We start from the raw sequence: 6,000 nt of genomic DNA, 5'->3' as shown, positions 1-6,000 counted from the left end.
GGAGAACAACTAGTCAAAGAAACGCTGCGAGCAGGGTTCGAACCTGCGCGGGGAAACCCCATTGGATTTCGAGTCCAACGCCTTAACCTCTCGGCCATCACAGCTTAATTCACCAACTGGGTCATGAACAGAAAAAAAGACATGCAAACATGCTACCTGAAGGATGGCGATCAGAGGGACAAGCATAAATGAACAGATGTCAAAGGTAGGACGACTTTTCTTCAATGAGAGACGTGCAATTATATGTGTAGTTTCAAAAGGGCACAGGTAAGAGGCCAGGAAGATATGTTGGTCAATTTCATGGCCTGCTGTCTTGCCGCACAAATCAAGCGGTCCGTTCATCGCTCTTGCAACAAAGGACGCCGCTGTGAGCAGGGTTCGAACCTGCGCGGGGAAACCCCATTGGATTTCGAGTCCAACGCCTTAACCTCTCGGCCATCACAGCTTATTTCACCAACGGGGTCATGAACAGAAAAAAAGACATGCAAACATGCTACCTGAAGGATGGCGATCGGAGGTACAAGCATAAGTTCACACATGTCAAACGCAGGACCACTTTTCTTCACTGAGAGACATGGGGTGCATTTCATGCAGCGTTTATACGTCCTCCCTCGCTCCTCGATGCCTCGATCCTCACTGATCTACATAAAGAATGAGGGGGGGGAAACAATGGGATAGTCTATCCAGTGTTAGTTATAGATCAGTGGGAACGCCCATCGAGGATCGAGCATCGAGGATCGAGGAGGCATGTTGAGACGCACCCATGGCATTACATGTGTAGCTTGAAAAGGGCAGAGATAAGAGACCAGGAAGATATGTTGGTAAATTTCATGGCCTTGCCGCACAAATCAAGTGGTGCGTCATCCCTTTTACAAGAAAGGACACCGCTGTGAGCAGGGTTCGAACCTGCGCGGGGAGACCCCATTGGATTTCAAGTCCAACGCCTTAACCTCTCGGCCATCACAGCTGCACGGTCTTTGCACACATGGGAAAAAATCGTGCACAACGTGCCATAGCTTCAGCTGGAAGAGACAGCGCTATAAGATTTGGCTTCACGGTTTGTTTCAACTGCCTTGGCCGATTCCAGTCGTGGGTCTCAAATGGGTGGCAGGAGAACAACTAGTCAAAGAAACGCTGCGAGCAGGGTTCGAACCTGCGCGGGGAAACCCCATTGGATTTCGAGTCCAACGCCTTAACCTCTCGGCCATCACAGCTTTTTTCACCAACTGGGTCATGAACAGAAAAAAAGACATGCAAACATGCTACCTGAAGGATGGCGATCAGAGGGACAAGCATAAATGAACAGATGTCAAAGGTAGGACGACTTTTCTTCAATGAGAGACGTGCAATTATGTGTGTAGTTTCAAAAGGGCACAGGTAAGAGGCCAGGAAGATATGTTGGTCAATTTCATGGCCTGCTGTCTTGCCGCACAAATCAAGCGGTCCGTTCATCGCTCTTGCAACAAAGGACGCCGCTGTGAGCAGGGTTCGAACCTGCGCGGGGAGACCCCATTGGATTTCAAGTCCAACGCCTTAACCACTCGGCCATCCCAGCTGCACACAAGTGGAAAAACGTGCACAACGGCCCACAGCTTCAGCTGGAAGAGACAGCGCTATAAGATTTGGCTTCACGGTTTGTTTCAACTGCCTTGGACGATTCCAGTCGTGGGTCTCAAATGGGTGGCAGGAGAACAACTAGTCAAAGAAACGCTGCGAGCAGGGTTCGAACCTGCGCGGGAAAACCCCATTGGATTTCGAATCCAACGCCTTAACCTCTCGGCCATCACAGCTTATTTCACTAATGGCGTCATGAACAGAAAACAAAGACATGCAAACATGCTACCTGAAGGATGGCGATCAGAGGGACAAGCATAAATGAAGAGATGTCAAAGGTAGGACGACTTTTCTTCAATGAGAGACGTGCCATTATATGTGTAGTTTGAAAAGGGCACAGGTAAGAGGCCAGGAAGATATGTTGGTCAATTTCATGGCCTGCTGTCTTGCCGCACAAATCAAGCGGTCTGTTCATCGCTCTTGCAACAAAGGACGCCGCTGTGAGCAGGGTTCGAACCTGCGCGGGGAGACTCCATTGGATTTCAAGTCCAACGCCTTAACCACTCGGCCATCACAGCTGCACACAAGTGGAAAAACGTGCACAACGGCCCACAGCTTCAGCTGGAAGAGACAGCGCTTTAAAATTTGGCTTCACGGTTTGTTTCAACTGCCTTGGCCGATTCCAGTCGTGGGTCTCAAATGGGTGGCAGGAGAACAACTAGTCAAAGAAACGCTGCGAGCAGGGTTCGAACCTGCGCGGGGAAACCCCATTGGGTTTCGAGTCCAACGCCTTAACCTCTCGGCCATCACAGCTTATTTCACCAACGGGGTCATGAACAGAAAAAAAGACATGCAAACATGCTACCTGAAGGATGGCGATCGGAGGTACAAGCGTAAGTTCACACATGTCAAACGCAGGACCACTTTTCTTCACTAAGAGACATGGCATTACATGTGTAGCTTGAAAAGGGCAGAGATAAGAGACCAGGAATATATGTTGGTAAATTTCATGGCCTTGCCGCACAAATCAAGTGGTGCGTCATCCCTTTTACAAGAAAGGACACCGCTGTGAGCAGGGTTCGAACCTGCGCGGGGAGACCCCATTGGATTTCAAGTCCAACGCCTTAACCTCTCGGCCATCACAGCTGCACGGTCTTTGCACACATGGGAAAAAATCGTGCACATCGTGCCATAGCTTCAGCTGGAAGAGACAGCGCTATAAGATTTGGCTTCACGGTTTGTTTCAACTGCCTTGGCCGATTCCAGTCGTGGGTCTCAAATGGGTGGCAGGAGAACAACTAGTCAAAGAAACGCTGCGAGCAGGGTTCGAACCTGCGCGGGGAAACCCCATTGGATTTCGAGTCCAACGCCTTAACCTCTCGGCCATCACAGCTTAATTCACCAACTGGGTCATGAACAGAAAAAAAGACATGCAAACATGCTACCTGAAGGATGGCGATCAGAGGGACAAGCATAAATGAACAGATGTCAAAGGTAGGACGACTTTTCTTCAATGAGAGACGTGCAATTATATGTGTAGTTTCAAAAGGGCACAGGTAAGAGGCCAGGAAGATATGTTGGTCAATTTCATGGCCTGCTGTCTTGCCGCACAAATCAAGCGGTCCGTTCATCGCTCTTGCAACAAAGGACGCCGCTGTGAGCAGGGTTCGAACCTGCGCGGGGAAACCCCATTGGATTTCGAGTCCAAAGCCTTAACCTCTCGGCCATCACAGCTTATTTCACCAACGGGGTCATGAACAGAAAAAAAGACATGCAAACATGCTACCTGAAGGATGGCGATCGGAGGTACAAGCATAAGTTCACACATGTCAAACGCAGGACCACTTTTCTTCACTGAGAGACATGGGGTGCATTTCATGCAGCGTTTATACGTCCTCCCTCGCTCCTCGATGCCTCGATCCTCACTGATCTACATAAAGAATGAGGGGGGGGAAACAATGGGATAGTCTATCCAGTGTTAGTTATAGATCAGTGGGAACGCCCATCGAGGATCGAGCATCGAGGATCGAGGAGGCATGTTGAGACGCACCCATGGCATTACATGTGTAGCTTGAAAAGGGCAGAGATAAGAGACCAGGAAGATATGTTGGTAAATTTCATGGCCTTGCCGCACAAATCAAGTGGTGCGTCATCCCTTTTACAAGAAAGGACACCGCTGTGAGCAGGGTTCGAACCTGCGCGGGGAGACCCCATTGGATTTCAAGTCCAACGCCTTAACCTCTCGGCCATCACAGCTGCACAGTCTTTGCACACATGGGAAAAAATCGTGCACAACGTGCCATAGCTTCAGCTGGAAGAGACAGCGCTATAAGATTTGGCTTCACTGTTTGTTTCAACTGCCTTGGCCGATTCCAGTCGTGGGTCTCAAATGGGTGGCAGGAGAACAACTAGTCAAAGAAACGCTGCGAGCAGGGTTCGAACCTGCGCGGGGAAACCCCATTGGATTTCGAGTCCAACGCCTTAACCTCTCGGCCATCACAGCTTTTTTCACCAACTGGGTCATGAACAGAAAAAAAGACATGCAAACATGCTACCTGAAGGATGGCGATCAGAGGGACAAGCATAAATGAACAGATGTCAAAGGTAGGACGACTTTTCTTCAATGAGAGACGTGCAATTATGTGTGTAGTTTCAAAAGGGCACAGGTAAGAGGCCAGGAAGATATGTTGGTCAATTTCATGGCCTGCTGTCTTGCCGCACAAATCAAGCGCTCCGTTCATCGCTCTTGCAACAAAGGACGCCGCTGTGAGCAGGGTTCGAACCTGCGCGGGGAGACCCCATTGGATTTCAAGTCCAACGCCTTAACCACTCGGCCATCACAGCTGCACACAGGTGGAAAAACGTGCACAACGGCCCACAGCTTCAGCTGGAAGAGACAGCGCTATAAGATTTGGCTTCACGGTTTGTTTCAACTGCCTTGGACGATTCCAGTCGTGGGTCTCAAATGGGTGGCAGGAGAACAACTAGTCAAAGAAACGCTGTGAGCAGGGTTCGAACCTGCGCGGGGAAACCCCATTGGATTTCGAGTCCAACACCTTAACCTCTCGGCCATCACAGCTTATTTCACTAATGGCGTCATGAACAGAAAACAAAGACATGCAAACATGCTACCTGAAGGATGGCGATCAGAGGGACAAGCATAAATGAAGAGATGTCAAAGGTAGGACGACTTTTCTTCAATGAGAGACGTGCCATTATATGTGTAGTTTGAAAAGGGCACAGGTAAGAGGCCAGGAAGATATGTTGGTCAATTTCATGGCCTGCTGTCTTGCCGCACAAATCAAGCGGTCTGTTCATCGCTCTTGCAACAAAGGACGCCGCTGTGAGCAGGGTTCGAACCTGCGCGGGGAGACTCCATTGGATTTCAAGTCCAACTCCTTAACCACTCGGCCATCACAGCTGCACACAAGTGGAAAAACGTGCACAACGGCCCACAGCTTCAGCTGGAAGAGACAGCGCTATAAGATTTGGCTTCACGGTTTGTTTCAACTGCCTTGGCCGATTCCAGTCGTGGGTCTCAAATGGGTGGCAGGAGAACAACTAGTCAAAGAAACGCTGCGAGCAGGGTTCGAACCTGCGCGGGGAAAACCCATTGGATTTCGAGTCCAACGCCTTAACCTCTCGGCCATCACAGCTTATTTCACCAACGGGGTCATGAACAGAAAAAAAGACATGCAAACATGCTACCTGAAGGATGGCGATCGGAGGTACAAGCATAAGTTCACACATGTCAAACGCAGGACCACTTTTCTTCACTAAGAGACATGGCATTACATGTGTAGCTTGAAAAGGGCAGAGATAAGAGACCAGGAATATATGTTGGTAAATTTCATGGCCTTGCCGCACAAATCAAGTGGTGCGTCATCCCTTTTACAAGAAAGGACACCGCTGTGAGCAGGGTTCGAACCTGCGCGGGGAGACCCCATTGGATTTCAAGTCCAACGCCTTAACCTCTCGACCATCACAGCTGCACGGTCTTTGCACACATGGGAAAAAATCGTGCACATCGTGCCATAGCTTCAGCTGGAAGAGACAGCGCTATAAGATTTGGCTTCACGGTTTGTTTCAACTGCCTTGGCCGATTCCAGTCGTGGGTCTCAAATGGGTGGCAGGAGAACAACTAGTCAAAGAAACGCTGCGAGCAGGGTTCGATCCTGCGCGGGGAAACCCCATTGGATTTCGAGTCCAACGCCTTAACCTCTCGGCCATCACAGCTTATTTCACCAACGGGGTCATGAACAGAAAAAAAGACATGCAAACATGCTACCTGAAGGATGGCGATCGGAGGTACAAGCATAAGTTCACACATGTCAAACGCAGGACCACCTTTCTTCACTGAGAGACATGGCATTACATGTGTAGCTTTAAAAGGGCAGAGATAAGGGACCAGGAAGATATGTTGGTAAATTTCATGGCCTTGCCGCA

General features: G+C 49.6%; 19 non-coding genes across 19 annotated transcripts; all 19 read right to left on the bottom strand.

The window, feature by feature from the left end:
- Nucleotides 1-22: 22 nt before the first annotated feature.
- On the bottom strand, nucleotides 23-104 carry trnas-cga (transfer RNA serine (anticodon CGA)). The gene has a single exon. It is a non-coding gene; the product is annotated as a tRNA-Ser (tRNA).
- Nucleotides 105-363: 259 nt separating this feature from the next.
- On the bottom strand, nucleotides 364-445 carry trnas-cga (transfer RNA serine (anticodon CGA)). The gene has a single exon. It is a non-coding gene; the product is annotated as a tRNA-Ser (tRNA).
- Nucleotides 446-885: 440 nt separating this feature from the next.
- Nucleotides 886-967, bottom strand: trnas-uga (transfer RNA serine (anticodon UGA)). The gene has a single exon. It is a non-coding gene; the product is annotated as a tRNA-Ser (tRNA).
- A 165-nt stretch (nucleotides 968-1,132) lies between these two features.
- On the bottom strand, nucleotides 1,133-1,214 carry trnas-cga (transfer RNA serine (anticodon CGA)). Its single transcript has one exon. It is a non-coding gene; the product is annotated as a tRNA-Ser (tRNA).
- Nucleotides 1,215-1,473: 259 nt separating this feature from the next.
- On the bottom strand, nucleotides 1,474-1,555 carry trnas-uga (transfer RNA serine (anticodon UGA)). Its single transcript has one exon. It is a non-coding gene; the product is annotated as a tRNA-Ser (tRNA).
- Nucleotides 1,556-1,708: 153 nt separating this feature from the next.
- trnas-cga (transfer RNA serine (anticodon CGA)) lies at nucleotides 1,709-1,790 on the bottom strand. Its single transcript has one exon. It is a non-coding gene; the product is annotated as a tRNA-Ser (tRNA).
- Nucleotides 1,791-2,050: 260 nt separating this feature from the next.
- On the bottom strand, nucleotides 2,051-2,132 carry trnas-uga (transfer RNA serine (anticodon UGA)). The gene has a single exon. It is a non-coding gene; the product is annotated as a tRNA-Ser (tRNA).
- Nucleotides 2,133-2,285: 153 nt separating this feature from the next.
- trnas-cga (transfer RNA serine (anticodon CGA)) lies at nucleotides 2,286-2,367 on the bottom strand. The gene has a single exon. It is a non-coding gene; the product is annotated as a tRNA-Ser (tRNA).
- A 251-nt stretch (nucleotides 2,368-2,618) lies between these two features.
- trnas-uga (transfer RNA serine (anticodon UGA)) lies at nucleotides 2,619-2,700 on the bottom strand. Its single transcript has one exon. It is a non-coding gene; the product is annotated as a tRNA-Ser (tRNA).
- A 165-nt stretch (nucleotides 2,701-2,865) lies between these two features.
- trnas-cga (transfer RNA serine (anticodon CGA)) lies at nucleotides 2,866-2,947 on the bottom strand. Its single transcript has one exon. It is a non-coding gene; the product is annotated as a tRNA-Ser (tRNA).
- A 259-nt stretch (nucleotides 2,948-3,206) lies between these two features.
- trnas-cga (transfer RNA serine (anticodon CGA)) lies at nucleotides 3,207-3,288 on the bottom strand. The gene has a single exon. It is a non-coding gene; the product is annotated as a tRNA-Ser (tRNA).
- Nucleotides 3,289-3,728: 440 nt separating this feature from the next.
- Nucleotides 3,729-3,810, bottom strand: trnas-uga (transfer RNA serine (anticodon UGA)). Its single transcript has one exon. It is a non-coding gene; the product is annotated as a tRNA-Ser (tRNA).
- A 165-nt stretch (nucleotides 3,811-3,975) lies between these two features.
- trnas-cga (transfer RNA serine (anticodon CGA)) lies at nucleotides 3,976-4,057 on the bottom strand. The gene has a single exon. It is a non-coding gene; the product is annotated as a tRNA-Ser (tRNA).
- Nucleotides 4,058-4,316: 259 nt separating this feature from the next.
- trnas-uga (transfer RNA serine (anticodon UGA)) lies at nucleotides 4,317-4,398 on the bottom strand. The gene has a single exon. It is a non-coding gene; the product is annotated as a tRNA-Ser (tRNA).
- A 153-nt stretch (nucleotides 4,399-4,551) lies between these two features.
- On the bottom strand, nucleotides 4,552-4,633 carry trnas-cga (transfer RNA serine (anticodon CGA)). The gene has a single exon. It is a non-coding gene; the product is annotated as a tRNA-Ser (tRNA).
- A 260-nt stretch (nucleotides 4,634-4,893) lies between these two features.
- On the bottom strand, nucleotides 4,894-4,975 carry trnas-uga (transfer RNA serine (anticodon UGA)). Its single transcript has one exon. It is a non-coding gene; the product is annotated as a tRNA-Ser (tRNA).
- A 153-nt stretch (nucleotides 4,976-5,128) lies between these two features.
- Nucleotides 5,129-5,210, bottom strand: trnas-cga (transfer RNA serine (anticodon CGA)). Its single transcript has one exon. It is a non-coding gene; the product is annotated as a tRNA-Ser (tRNA).
- Nucleotides 5,211-5,461: 251 nt separating this feature from the next.
- Nucleotides 5,462-5,543, bottom strand: trnas-uga (transfer RNA serine (anticodon UGA)). The gene has a single exon. It is a non-coding gene; the product is annotated as a tRNA-Ser (tRNA).
- Nucleotides 5,544-5,708: 165 nt separating this feature from the next.
- Nucleotides 5,709-5,790, bottom strand: trnas-cga (transfer RNA serine (anticodon CGA)). The gene has a single exon. It is a non-coding gene; the product is annotated as a tRNA-Ser (tRNA).
- Between the last annotated feature and the right edge of the window lie 210 nt (nucleotides 5,791-6,000).

The sequence above is a fragment of the Sardina pilchardus genome, chromosome 16, assembly GCF_963854185.1.
Source record: "Sardina pilchardus chromosome 16, fSarPil1.1, whole genome shotgun sequence".
NCBI lineage: Eukaryota > Metazoa > Chordata > Actinopteri > Clupeiformes > Clupeidae > Sardina > Sardina pilchardus.
This window is presented reverse-complemented; position numbering and strand designations above follow the sequence as displayed.